The sequence below is a fragment of the Suncus etruscus genome, chromosome 10 (genome assembly GCF_024139225.1).
Source record: "Suncus etruscus isolate mSunEtr1 chromosome 10, mSunEtr1.pri.cur, whole genome shotgun sequence".
NCBI classification, from domain to species: Eukaryota; Metazoa; Chordata; class Mammalia; order Eulipotyphla; family Soricidae; genus Suncus; species Suncus etruscus.
In genome coordinates, this window is record NC_064857.1 from 111,069,897 (window position 1) to 111,082,852 (window position 12,956).

Below are 12,956 nucleotides of genomic sequence, written 5' to 3' on the forward strand. Positions count from 1 at the left end.
ATTGCATCTAAGGACATAGATTCTCCTCTACGGATATTTGCCGTTGGTTCAAGTTTCATTTGGACAGTTGCAAGTTTGGGTCTCCACAGTTCTATGGACTTCACTGCCAGGCTGTGCATGTGCTGTGTTGTGTGCACTCTATGTGTTGTGTTGGACTGTGTGTGCTGTGTGTACAATGTGTTTTGTGTGTGCTATGTGGTGCTAGGGATACCGAGTCACCCCAGCAGCACTGGGGACCTCCAGGGCTCCACCCAGAGATGTGAGGGTCCATGTATTACCCAGTGTCAAAGCTGTATCTGGCACCCACTATACTATCCCCACCCTGGAAGTCAGTCTCATTAGCTCTCCATGTCCTGAGATTTCATGTCATGATTTAAATTTTCTATAATTCTGGCTTTCTTTTTTTTTTAATTTTTTTTTATTTTTATTAAGAGAACAAGGGTGCAAAGAAAGAGGACAAGGTAAAGTTACAGTGGAAGGACAATCACCCATAACATAATTCTCAGAAGTCCCCTTGCTGATATCTTAACTTTGAAATTTCAGCCAAAGAACATTAAGATAAATAAGACAGAATCCATGTACAATTACTTTGTCCCTCAAGTCCCCAGATTGTAACACATTATAATATTTCTTAACAGTACACAAGGCAATCTAAAGCCATAAAACTTATGTAACTCCTTAAACATTACAGGCATAGTATTTTCTTACATTTCCATTTACATGCATATTAGCTTAAGTTAACCTCAAATTTTAAGTGAGTTCTTTTTAAGGATTAGAGTCAAAGGAGCACAGTAAAAGTGGTGTTAGAGTGGCAATTGTTGTTTGCATAGGCCCACCAAAATATGAGGGACATGGAAAGAAATAACCTTGGCCTAAGTACAAAGAGACCTGACCCCTGAAGTTTCCTGGCACAAGACCAAGTCTAGGCTCCAGGCAAGTTAGATCGTCCAATCCAATACATTGTCTGTAGTGCCAATACACTTTTATTTTTCACACAGTCTCTGTTGTTGGTATCATGTTTCTGTATTAAAGATCCTGGAATCTGCATATCTTACATTGAAGTCAGGATGTGGAGCATCCTCTCCTTTCACCTCACAATCAAAGGGCAATGCAGGGAGCCCTGTCCTGTAAGCAGGTCGTTGTTGTTGTTAAGTCTTCTCAGTGTTAAGGGAAGTCTCTTTTGAGCAGGTCGAAGTCTGAGCAGTGTAGGTCTTCTGTGGTAGAGGATTGCTTCCAGGTAATTCTGGCTTTCAATGGTTACAGAAAGTAACCTGTACATACATTTTGTGATTTAAAAAAAAACTCATTTGATACTTTTTTTTTTTTTTTAATTTTTGGGTCACACCCAGCAGCACTCAGGGATTACTCCTGGCTCTGTGCTCAGAAATTGTTCCTGGCAAGCATGGGGAACCAAATGAGATGCCGGGAATCAAACTGGGGTCTATCTGGAGCTGGACATGTGCAAGCAAATGCCCTATTGCTATGCTGTCGCTCTGGCCCCTCTTTGGTGAGCTTTATGAGGTCTGTTCCTTTAACTCCAGTATTAGAAGTGATGCTTGCTTTTGGATCTTCCCATGATACCCTTTATGGTTTGATTTTAGTGTAGACAGGCTCTGAGGTTGATGTATTTGTCCAAGTAATACCACCCACTAATGTTACAACAGGGTAGAAATGAGAGAGGTGAGCATTTCTCTATATACAATGTGAGCAGATAATGTAGTCAACCTGACTAGTTGTTATATAAGTGACCTGATTGGGTGGTATACAGCCAATCTGGTTAATTATTTTGGAACCAATCAAGATTCATTAGCTTCTTGTCTTTCATTTACATAATGCATAACCAATCAGAGAGCAGAAGCAGCTAAGGGGCAGGGAAACAAAGTATATAAACTTGGATCATGCTTTGCTAAAGTTTAGTTTCTGGGGCTGCTCTTGGGACATGGATGCTGTTACTGGGCTTCTGTGAGCTGTAAACAGTAAGCTGTCACTCTAGAGACTTCTGATGGTCTGCGTGCTATTCCTACTCACTGTTCACAAGAATCCCAAAGCTAGAGGCTTCTGCTCGAAGAGAAGAACTTTAAGGAGCCTGAAGAGCACAGCCACTGGAGAGAGAGGGGACTGGTGTCTTGAGGCCCAGAGCAGAATAAGGATGAGTCAGCTCAGAGTAAATGTCAAGCTTGTCTGAACATAGTTACTGCTGGTATTTGATGCCTTCAACTAGCCATTAGGCTATTATTTTCTGTTCTACTTATCTCTAAAGAGTAGAATTAAAAAGAAAACAGTTTTTGGTACCAAGTTATTTCAGACAAACATCATAACACACTTTATAATCTCTTGTCTTCTGGATCTCTACAAACAACATTCTAGTATTTACATCCAAAATATGACTACAGATATCCTAACAACATTTTTTGACATTTGGATTTGTTTGATCACCTGGCATATCCTAATTTAATTTGTGATCTGGTTTGACTGATTCCAGAGTCAATGCTACTTATCTAGGGTAACTGTTCCACCCCTGGAGGTCTAACAATACATCTTTAAAGTTCATGGCAAAGAGAAGCATGTCTCTTTATTTTCCTAAACACTGGTATATCTGGGAATTTTTTTGACTAGTTTCTGATTGGTTGTTCACAAATGACAACTCCAATGAGCAAAAAGATTACTGTATTGAAACATAACCCCCCCAACTTTGTTGAGAGTTTGTAAACTTTTGTGATAATCAGAACTTTCAATATTTCCCATAATCAAACCTCAAACCTATGCCAAAGTGATATGAAATCATGAAACACACATGTGTTAACACAGAAAATTCTGGGATTGGAGCAATGGCACAGTGGGTAGGACACTTACCTTGCAATGTGGACAACCTGGGTTCAATATCCCATATTCCATCTGGCCCCTTAAGCACTGCTGAGAATAATAACTGAGCACAAAGCTAGAAGCAATCCCTGAATACTATTGGGTCTGACAAAAAATCCCTTTCCCCAACCTACCAAAAACAAAAACAAACAAACAAACAAAAAAACCCAAAGCAAACAAAAATAAAGTGAAGATAATTATCATCATTCTTTTCTATATTTGAATACTGGTGAAGGGTTTTCTTTTTGTTTGTTTTGTTTTTGGTTTGGGGGTCATACCCAGCAGCACTCAGGGGTTACTCCTGACTCTACACTCAGAAATCGCTCCTGGCAGGCACGGGGGACCATATGGGATGCCGGGATTTGAACCACCGTCCTTCTACATGAAAGGCAAGTGCCTTACCTCCACGCCATCTCTCGGCCCTGGTGAAGGGTTTTCTAACCATTCAATTTATTGTGTTAGTCTGTCTTCCTTCCAGGTATGTCTACAATAGACTTGTATTCCCTAAGTTTATTCAGAATGTGGTGAGTTAGTCCTTGACATCCACATAGTCTGTCATTAACCTAGGAACTATCTGATGATAATCAAACATCCTAGGAATGGCCAGTACACACCATTATAAACACCTTGCCTAGATAAATCATGCCTAGATAAAATATTTAAGGCCTGGTTTCAGAGCAGGAGACAAGGGTCAAAAGATAAGGCAACTGCTTTCCTGGGACATTTGGAAGAAAAGACCCCACAAAAGACTGAAATGCAGACATCCAAAGAAGAGGGCACAGGAAGCTCTGGCTGAATGCCTTATGATAACAGACGTGGATCTTTCAGACTTCCAGAGCTAGCACTCACTTAATATTACCCACAGGTTCTTGGAAATGGAAACTAAGCAAAACAGCATATTGCAAAATTAATGTACTCATAGGCTAATTAACATAAACAGAAAAACTTACTATATATTTCAACTCCAAAAAACCCACCAACCTTTAAATAAATATCTAGGCCATATTACATTTTTTAACCTCCTCATTCAGTTCAGGGCAACTTGGAGGCCTGGGACATATTCCAAAGGCTCAGGGTGCAGAAGGAAAATGATCATGGAGCTGATGCTGAACAGAGGGACCTTCCACCCCAGGAAGCACCTATCACATAGTTGTTGGCTGAATAATCAGACCCAAACCCCTGACGTTTATGTCTCTGGGATGTTGGAGGAACTAAAAGTCAAGGACAAAATGCTCTCAGAGGTGGAAAAAGTGCCAACCTTAGAAACAGTGGCCCTTGGGAAAAGTTTGTATTTCCCACTCCTATTTTGAGGGAAAAGGAAAGGAAGTAGTGCTCTATCAGGGAATCAATCCTATGCTCAATGCTAAGTCTGTATTATTTCATTTAGAGTTAGGCTCCAAAAGTAAGGTAAGTATTCAGGATTGTTTATGATTTATATCTGGCCATATTTATTTTATCACTCCTGATTTGAAGATATTTTATCCTCACTGACACAGCAAAGATTTCAACTTGGACTGTACAGTTTCTGAAACATTAAGCAGCTTATGCAATGCTCATTCATATAAAACAAGGATCGAACTCAATCTGTCATTGAAAAGTACTTAGCACTTTTTGCTTACTCAACAAATATTTACTGAGCACTTCTTGTGTGCCAAGAACCAGGAAGAAAAAGGAACCAAACAAAATTTTTTGTTTCATACAGCTAAGGAGGGGGAGGGAAAAGGGCCAGCTAGTGTATATCTAGAGAGGGTTGTGAAGAGCTAGAGCATTCATTGACTTCCTGGTGTGAAACCTCCATCACGTTGCCTTAAGATACAGGAACAGATGAGGACACTGATTCTTTTTTTAAAAATATATTTTCTATTTAAACACCTTGATTACATACATGATTGTGTTTTTTGGGTTTCAGTCATGTAAAGAACACCACCCATCACCAGTGCAACATTCCCATCACCAATGTCCCAAATCTCCCTCCTCCCCACCCAACCCCCGCCTGTACCTAGACAGGCTTTCTATTACCCTCCTACATTCTCATTATTAGGATAGTTCAAAATCTAGTTATTTCTCAAACTAAACGCATCCCTGTTTGTGGTAAGCTTCATGAGGTGAGCTGTAACTTCCAGCTCTTTTCTCTTTTGTGTCTGAAAGTTATTACTGCAAGAATGTCTTTCATTTTTCTTAAAACCCATAGATGAGTGAGACCATTCTGCGTCTTTCTCTCTCTGACTTATTTGACTCAGCATAATAGATTCCATGTACATCCATGTATAGGAAAATTTCATGACTTCATCTCTCCTGACAGCTACATAATATTCCATTTGTATATGTACCACAGTTTCTTTAGCCACTCATCTGTTGAAGGGTATCTTGGCTGTTTCCAGAGTCTTGCTATGGTAAATAGTGCTGCAATGAATATAGGTGTAAGGAAGGGGTTTTTGTATTGTATTTTTGTGTTCCTAGGGTATATTTCTAGGAGTGATATAGCTGGATCGTATGGGAGCTCGATTTCCAGTTTTTGGAGGAATCTCCATATCGCTTTCCATAAAGGTTGAACTAGACAGCATTCCCACCAGCAGTGGATAAGAGTTCCTTTCTCTCCACATCCCCGCCAACACTGTTTGTTCTCATTCTTTGTGATGTGTGCCAATCTCTGTGGTGTGAGGTGGTACCTCATAGTTGTTTTGATTTGCATCTCCCTGATGATTAGTGATGTGGAGCATTTTTCATGTGTCATTTGGCCATTTGTATTTCTTCTTTGTCAAAGTGTGTGTCCATTTCTTCTCCCCATTTTTTGATGGGATTAGATGTTTTTTTCTTGTAAAGTTCTGTCAGTGCCTTGTATATTCTGGAGATTAGCCCCTTATTTGATGGGTATTGGGTGAATAGTTTCTCCCATTCAGTGGGTGGCTCTTGTATACTGGGCACTATTTCCTTTGAGGAGCAGAAGCTTCTCAGCTAAATATATTCCCATCTGTTAATCTCTGCTTTCATTTGCTTGGAGAGTGCAGTTTCCACTTTGAAGATGCCTGTAGTCTCAATGTCCTGGAGTGTTTTGCCTAAGTGTTGTTCTATATATCTTATGGTTTCGGGTCTGATATCGAGGTCTTTAATCCATTTGGATTTTACCTTTGTACATGAGGTTAACTGGGGGTCTAAGTTCAATTTTTTGCAAGTGGCAAGCCAGTTATGCCAACACCACTTGTTGAAGAGGCTTTCTTTGCTCCATTTAGGATTTCTTGCTCCTTTATCAAAAATTAAGTGATTGTATGTCTGTGGAACATTCTCAGAGTATTCAAGCCTATTCCACTGATCTGAGGGCCTGTCTTTATTCCAATAACAAGCTGTTTTGATAACTATCACTTTGTAGTAAAGTTTAAAGTTGGGGAAAGTAATTCCTCCCATATTCTTTTTCCCAATGATTGCTTTAGCTATATAGGGTGTTTATTGTTCCAAATGAATATCAAAAGTGCCTGATCCACTTCTTTGAAGAATGTCATGGGTATCTTTAGAGGGATCACATTAAATATGTACAATGATTTGGGGAGTATTGCCATATTAATGATGTTAATCCTACCAATCCATGAGCAGGGTATGTGTTTCCATTTCCACATGTCCTCTCTTATTTCTTGGAGCAAAGTTCTATAATTTTCTTTGTATAGGTCCTTCACATTTTTAGTCAAGTTGATTCCAAGATATTTGAGTTTGTGTGGCACTACTGTAAATGGGGTTGTTTTCTTAATGTCAATTTCTTCCTTATTACTATTGGTGTATAGGAAGGCCATTGATTTTTGTGTGTTAATTTTGTAGCCTGCCACCTTGCTATATGAGGCTATTGTTTCTAGAAGCTTTTTGGTAGAGTCTTTAGGGTTTTCTAAGTAGAGTATCATGTCATCTGCAAACAGTGAGAGCTTGAATTCTTCCTTTCCTATCTGGATTCCCTTGATATCTTTTTCTTGCCTAATCACTATAGCAAGTACTTCCAGTGCTATGTTGAATAGGAGTGGTGAGAGAGGACAGCCTTGTCTTGTGCCAGAATTTAGAGGGAAGGCTTTCAGTTTTTCTCCATTGAGGATAATATTTGCCACTGGCTTGTCGTAGATGGCCTTAACTATATTCAGAAAGGTTCCTTCTGTTCCCATCTTGCTGAGAGTTTTGATCAAGAATGGGTGTTGTGTCTATTGATATGATCATGCGATTTTTATTTTTCTTGTTGTTGATGTTGTGTATGATGTTGATAGATTTACAGATGTTAAACCATCCTTGCATTCCTGGGATGAAACCAACTTGATCATGGTGGATGATCTTCTTAATGAGGCATTGAATCCTATTTGCCAGGATTTTGTTGAGGATCTTTGCATCTGTGTTCATCAGCAATATTGGTCTGTAATTTTCTTTTTTGGTAGCATCTCTGTCTGGTTTAGGTATCAAGGTGATGCTGGCTTCATAAAAGCTATTTGGAAGTGTTCCCATTTCTTGGATTTCATGAAAGAGTCTTGCCAGGATTGGTAGTAGTTCCTCTTGAAAGGTTTGAAAGAATTCATTAGTGAATCCATCTGGGCCTGGGCTTTTGTTTTTGGGCAGACATTTGAGTACTGTCTTAATTTCCTCAGGAGTGATGGGGTTGTTTAGATATGCTACATCCTCTTCATTCAACCGTGGAAGATTATAAGAATCCAAGAATTTATCCATTTTTTCCAGGTTCTCATTTTTAGTGGCATAGAGTTTCTCAAAGTAGTTTCTGATTACCCTTTGAATCTCTGTCATATCAGTACTGATCTCTCTTTTTTCATTCCTAATATGAGTTATCAAGTTTTTCTCTCTCTTTCTTTGTTAGTTTTGCCAGTGGTCTATCAATCTTGTTTATTTTTTCAAAGAACCAACTTCTGCTTTCGTTGATCTTTTGGATTGTTTTTTGGGTTTCCACTTCATTGATTTCTGCTCTCAGCTTTGTTATTTCCCTCTGTCTCCCTATTTTTGGTTCCTTCTGTTGAGCACTTTCTAATTCTATGAGTTGTGTCATTAAGCTATTCAGGTATGCCCCTTCTTCTTTCTTGATGTGTGCTTGCAAAGCTGTAAATTTTCCTCTCAGTACCGCTTTTGCTGAGGACACTGATTCTTATAAACCATTTGATGGGTTTCAACGTGTCCCACTGGGGACAGGGATCTCTACCAAGCTCAGTCAGATGATGCGATGTGGTGTGTATAGAATATGCAACTGTCTACTATATAAACTATAAACTGGAATATAAAGTCAATGATAGACAATAATTATAATAAATTATAGTTACATGGTGATGAAATAGTTATGTGTATAGTCATACAATAGATCATAGGTATAGACAGTCTGCACAAGAACTGGGAATGGAAAGGGAATAAGTGATATAAATGATAACAGTAACAATTGTTATAACATAACAATTCAGTATCACTAGTGCTCCCTTTGGCAGCACATGTACTAAAATGATTCAGTAACAATATTTCAAACCACAGTGTCTAAGAGAAAACAAAGGAGAGATAGAAAGAGAGATATATGTCTGCCACAGAGTCAGGTAGTAGGGAAGTCATGGGGGAGGGTGGGTAGAAGCTGGGGACACTGGTAATGGGAAATGTGCATTGATGAAGGGTATTGGACATTGTATTACTAAAACTCAATCATAGACAACTTTGTAACTGAGTAACTCATGGTGATTCAATTAAAATTTTATTTTTAATAAGAAATAATAGATATAGAGGTGATGAGTATATACAAATTAAAACAGGGAAAGAAATGACCAGCCTCTTTGTGTGTGTGTGTGTGTGTGTGTGTGTGTGTGTGTGTGTGTAGCCACTGTGACATGAGAGAGTCAGATGAAACTTATTTTAAGAGTACAGTGGTAGGGCTTTTGCCTTGCAAACAGCAAGCAACCTTGCAAGTAGCCAGTCCAGAACGGATGGTGGTTCCAATCCCAGCTTTCCATTTGGTCCCCCATGCCTGCCAGGAGCGATTTCTGAACTCAGAGCCCAGAGTAACCCCTGAGCGCCACCAGGGGTGAACCCCCCACAAAATAAAAGGGTTTTCAAAGATTGAATTTTCTCACCTATAAACTCAGAATTCTGAGTATGCTTGATAAGGTTATTGTGAAATTCCATAAAATGACACTTCCTGTAAGACACTGCTTTCTAGAATAAATAGCAGATACTCAAAAGATAGTAACTGAGGGGCCGGCGAGGTGGCGCTTGAGGTAAGGTATCTGCCTTGCAAGCGCTAGCCAAGGAAAGATCGCCACCGCGGTTCGATCCCCCAGCATCCCATATGGTCCCTCCAAGCCAGGGGCAATTTCTGAGCCCTTAGCCAGGAGTAACCCCTGAGCATCAGATGGGTGTGGCCTGAAAAACAAAAAACAAAAAACAAAAACAAACAAACAAACAAACAAAAAACAACAAAAGATAGTAACTGAGTTTTATCTAAATAGACATGGACATGACCTAGTACATAATTCTTTCTTAGAAACTTATATATAGAAAAATAAGAAGTATAAGGTTTTGGGGGTCAGAGAGCTAGTACATTGGGCAGGTTGTTTGCCTTGTGCATGTCTGATTCAGGGTTTGATTCCCAGCACCACAAATGATTCCCTCCACCCCTGAGCCTCCTTAGGAGTGATCCCTAAATGCAGAGCCAGCAGTAATCCCTGAGCACTGCCAGATGTGGCTCTAAAACAAAAACAACTAAAAAAAAAAAAATAAAGCTTCTATTTTTAAAAACTAAACTTGTCTTTCAATCACTTAAATAGGTTTTAATGACTAACCCGTAGTCTTCAAATGTTCTTGTCAAAGTAGAGTAATGGAGTGCAGATTTCACAATGTCAGGTCTATTAACATCTCAATTATTACTAGTGAATAATTCTATTACTTATGTCACTATTAATAAATAGATCAATTCTAGTTACCCAAGACTATTATAACTTTTCTTGCATTGAACAGGCAACACTATTCTGTTCTTCATCCTTCAAAGTGAAGGCAAGATATGCAAGAATGAGTACAAGATATACTGTATTTTTTGTACCGTAAGACACACTTCGGCCCCTCAAAAGATTCCCTAATGGAGTGAATGCTGCCTGGAGCTAAGGCCTGAGTGCAGGGGAGGAGAGTTTCTAAAAACTACGTGTGTCTGATGGTCAGGTGTTTCTTTTAGTACTACATAACTGATTCTTAGATAAGCTCAAAGCTATATCATTTATTCAAAATTCAAGTCCCACTGATAAAAAGAAAGGATTAAATGAAGTATCATGTTGTTTTAAACAAAAGGGAGAAAATTCTTTCTCAAACTGAGAAAAAGTATCTGCCTCTTTTTTTGTAAGAATTAAGATCTGTGGGCTGCAACAAAAGCAGGTAAGGCATTTGCCTTGTAGGCGGCCAACCCAGGTTCCATTCCTGGCTTCCTATATGCCACTCTGAGCCTGCCAGGAATGATCATTGAGCCACTCCTGAGCCAGGAGTAACCTCTGAGCACTGTTGGGTGTAGTCTAAAAAACAAAAACAAAAGAATAATTGAGATTGAGACAGATTCTTTATTTAGAGGGTTAAAGGGGAGGGGGGAATTTTTTCACTTGGCCGTTCCAGACACTAATTTTCTTTGCTCAGCATCACAAGGACAACACATTATTAGCAGTTAGAAGACACAGCAAGGTTACATTCCACAGTAAGAGCAAAGCCTTCATTCAAATTTGAGCTCAGAGGCTGGACACAGTACAGAGGGAAAGGTACTTGCTTTACACTTGGCTGATCCCAGTTCCAGTAGGCATAATATCCAATGACCCAAGCCTTCCAGGAGTGATTCCTGAGCACAGAGCCAGGTGGAGCTCTGAGCATGGCTGTGGACGGCCGAAAGCAGAAAATAAAACAAAATTTGAAAGAGATCATCAAGTCTGGGCTTGAGGACTCACTCATTTATGATCTTGCTCTCTTGACGTCCTTCCAAATTTCCTCCCTGGAATCTCTGGCTCACTTCAATGAGGGGCTGTGATCATTCTTGTCATTAATCAGAACCTTATCTTGGGGATGTCTCTGATGGGTGGTGCTCACCCCGTGACCCCTTTCAACCTGCACCTCCTCCCTCAATCGACTTCCCCCCAAAAGGAGTCCTCCAAGTACCAGAAGAAAATATTGTGACTATCAAATGCAATTAGTTTTCCTTCAGGAAATAAGACCTTGACTGCCTGCCGTCAACTCACTTCTCCTGAACCTGCTGCTTCCTCTGGTTTCACTGTAGAGGGTGTGAAACTTGGGGCAAGGAGACTTAACATAGCCTGGGGGGCAGAACAGAGCTGCAGCTAAGTGTCTACAGGCACCAGAACAGGGCACACTGCCTTCCTTCTAATGCTGCTAGCCTGCCTGCCTCTCCATTCACTAGGCTTCCTTCCTGCAAACAGAGATTTTCTTCAAAGAAGAGGCTGCCTCACAGGGACCTGGTGCCTGGAGGCCACTCTAAGTCATGCTTGGCTCCGTGGTTCAATGTTCAATGGGAACTGCACAGGCCTGGGTGTACTTGAGACTCCCATGGCACCCCTGCAGTGGAGTATGGGTATGCCTTTGAGTTATTTTGAGCCCCAAAATTTGTACTTTAGGATTCATTGGGGAGGGAGGTGGCATCTATTTCTTGTTGGTTTACAACTTACAACTTGGTTTCACCCAAAGCAAAGATCATCCCTAGTTTCCTTGTATCTGTTTGTTTACAACTTGGCTTTATCCAAAAACAGAGATTGTTTTACGTGCTTGAAACAAACTGGGTGGGACTGGCTCAGAATAGGCCTTCTATCCTTACTCCCCCACCCAGGGACAGTCTCTGTACTCAAGGAAAACTGCAGTTCTGGCAGGCAGCTCCCCCTAGACTTGACAAGACAGACTGCTACTCAGCCGTGAGTATTTCATTCTCAGCTTTGTTTATATTATTTCTTGTGATGAACCTTGCTCCAGACCCGCCTTCCCCAGGTGGAAATATGGCATTTGGGGTCATTACACTTATCACATACTTTCTTCTGTAAAAATACTTGTGAGCTTAAGTTTTGCCACCCAGTTGCTCTTTTGATTCCCCAACTTTCAATCATGGCATTGTTTTTTTTTCCAAATTTAAAGGAAGTGGAAAGAATGGTATGATTATTAGCATTTACGTGCTTTATTCTACACCTAGCCAGCCACTATTGTACCTTGTTTTAGGGGGAAATGGGAGTGGAATGGGAAAACCTCTCTCAAAGTAAGCTACAGTCCACTGATTTCATTTGCTCCTTCAGAGACTTGAATACAGAATTCCCATTTTCATCTGAACCTCTCTCCCTGCAGACTCAGACCCCAAATTCAACCCTGTTCCCACACTCTAATGCAGAGGCTTTCGAATGTTCTTCTTCCAGACTCTTGTCCAGGTTTTGCCTTAGGCTGAATCCCTCTGAACTTGAATGAAATCACTTCTATTATTTCCATCCCAAGTTCATTACTGGATCTAGATGGGTCAACTTCACATGATCTTCCATTTGGGATATTTCATATGGTGACTCCTTGTAAATAATCCCTCCTGGTACACTTTCAAAAACACATTGCCAACATCTGAGAAACTCAGCTCCTTGTTCTAGTTTCCTGGGAAAGTGTGAGAGTTTCATTGAATGTGCTGGAGGAAAACATGTGCATTTTCTGAAGAGACTGGAAACCAGACATTTATCCCAAACAATATAAGGTCTGTGATGGTTCCAACTGAAATCTCCAGCCAGCACTCTTCAACTGGCTTTCAATGATGACCTTTCCCCTCTTAGCAAGGAATCACTTCCTTTTAAGCCAGACACAATTCACCTCTGGATTATGTCAAAAGCAAAGGCCTCGTTAATCAGTAAAAAGCAAACTTTCTCCCCTCCTGGTAATGCAAACCAGCCAGGGAGTCTGGGTAGGCAGTTGTTTAAATCAGCCCTTACAAGAACATAATTCATAGAAATATTTTTTTAAAGAAGCCATTTTAGAGCATATATTTATTGCAGAAAATTTAGAAAATACACACAGTAACAGCTGCTGAGGACATACTCAGTGAGATGTTAGATGAGCTGCATAATACCTACATACAATAGAAGAAGCTG

At 40.1% G+C, this 12,956-nt stretch overlaps 1 protein-coding gene across 1 annotated transcript in view; it reads right to left on the reverse strand.

The window, feature by feature from the left end:
- EEPD1 (endonuclease/exonuclease/phosphatase family domain containing 1) overlaps nucleotides 1-12,956 on the reverse strand; it is a 108,611-nt gene that overhangs the window by 47,918 nt on the left and 47,737 nt on the right. The gene's annotated exons all lie outside the window — the stretch shown is intronic.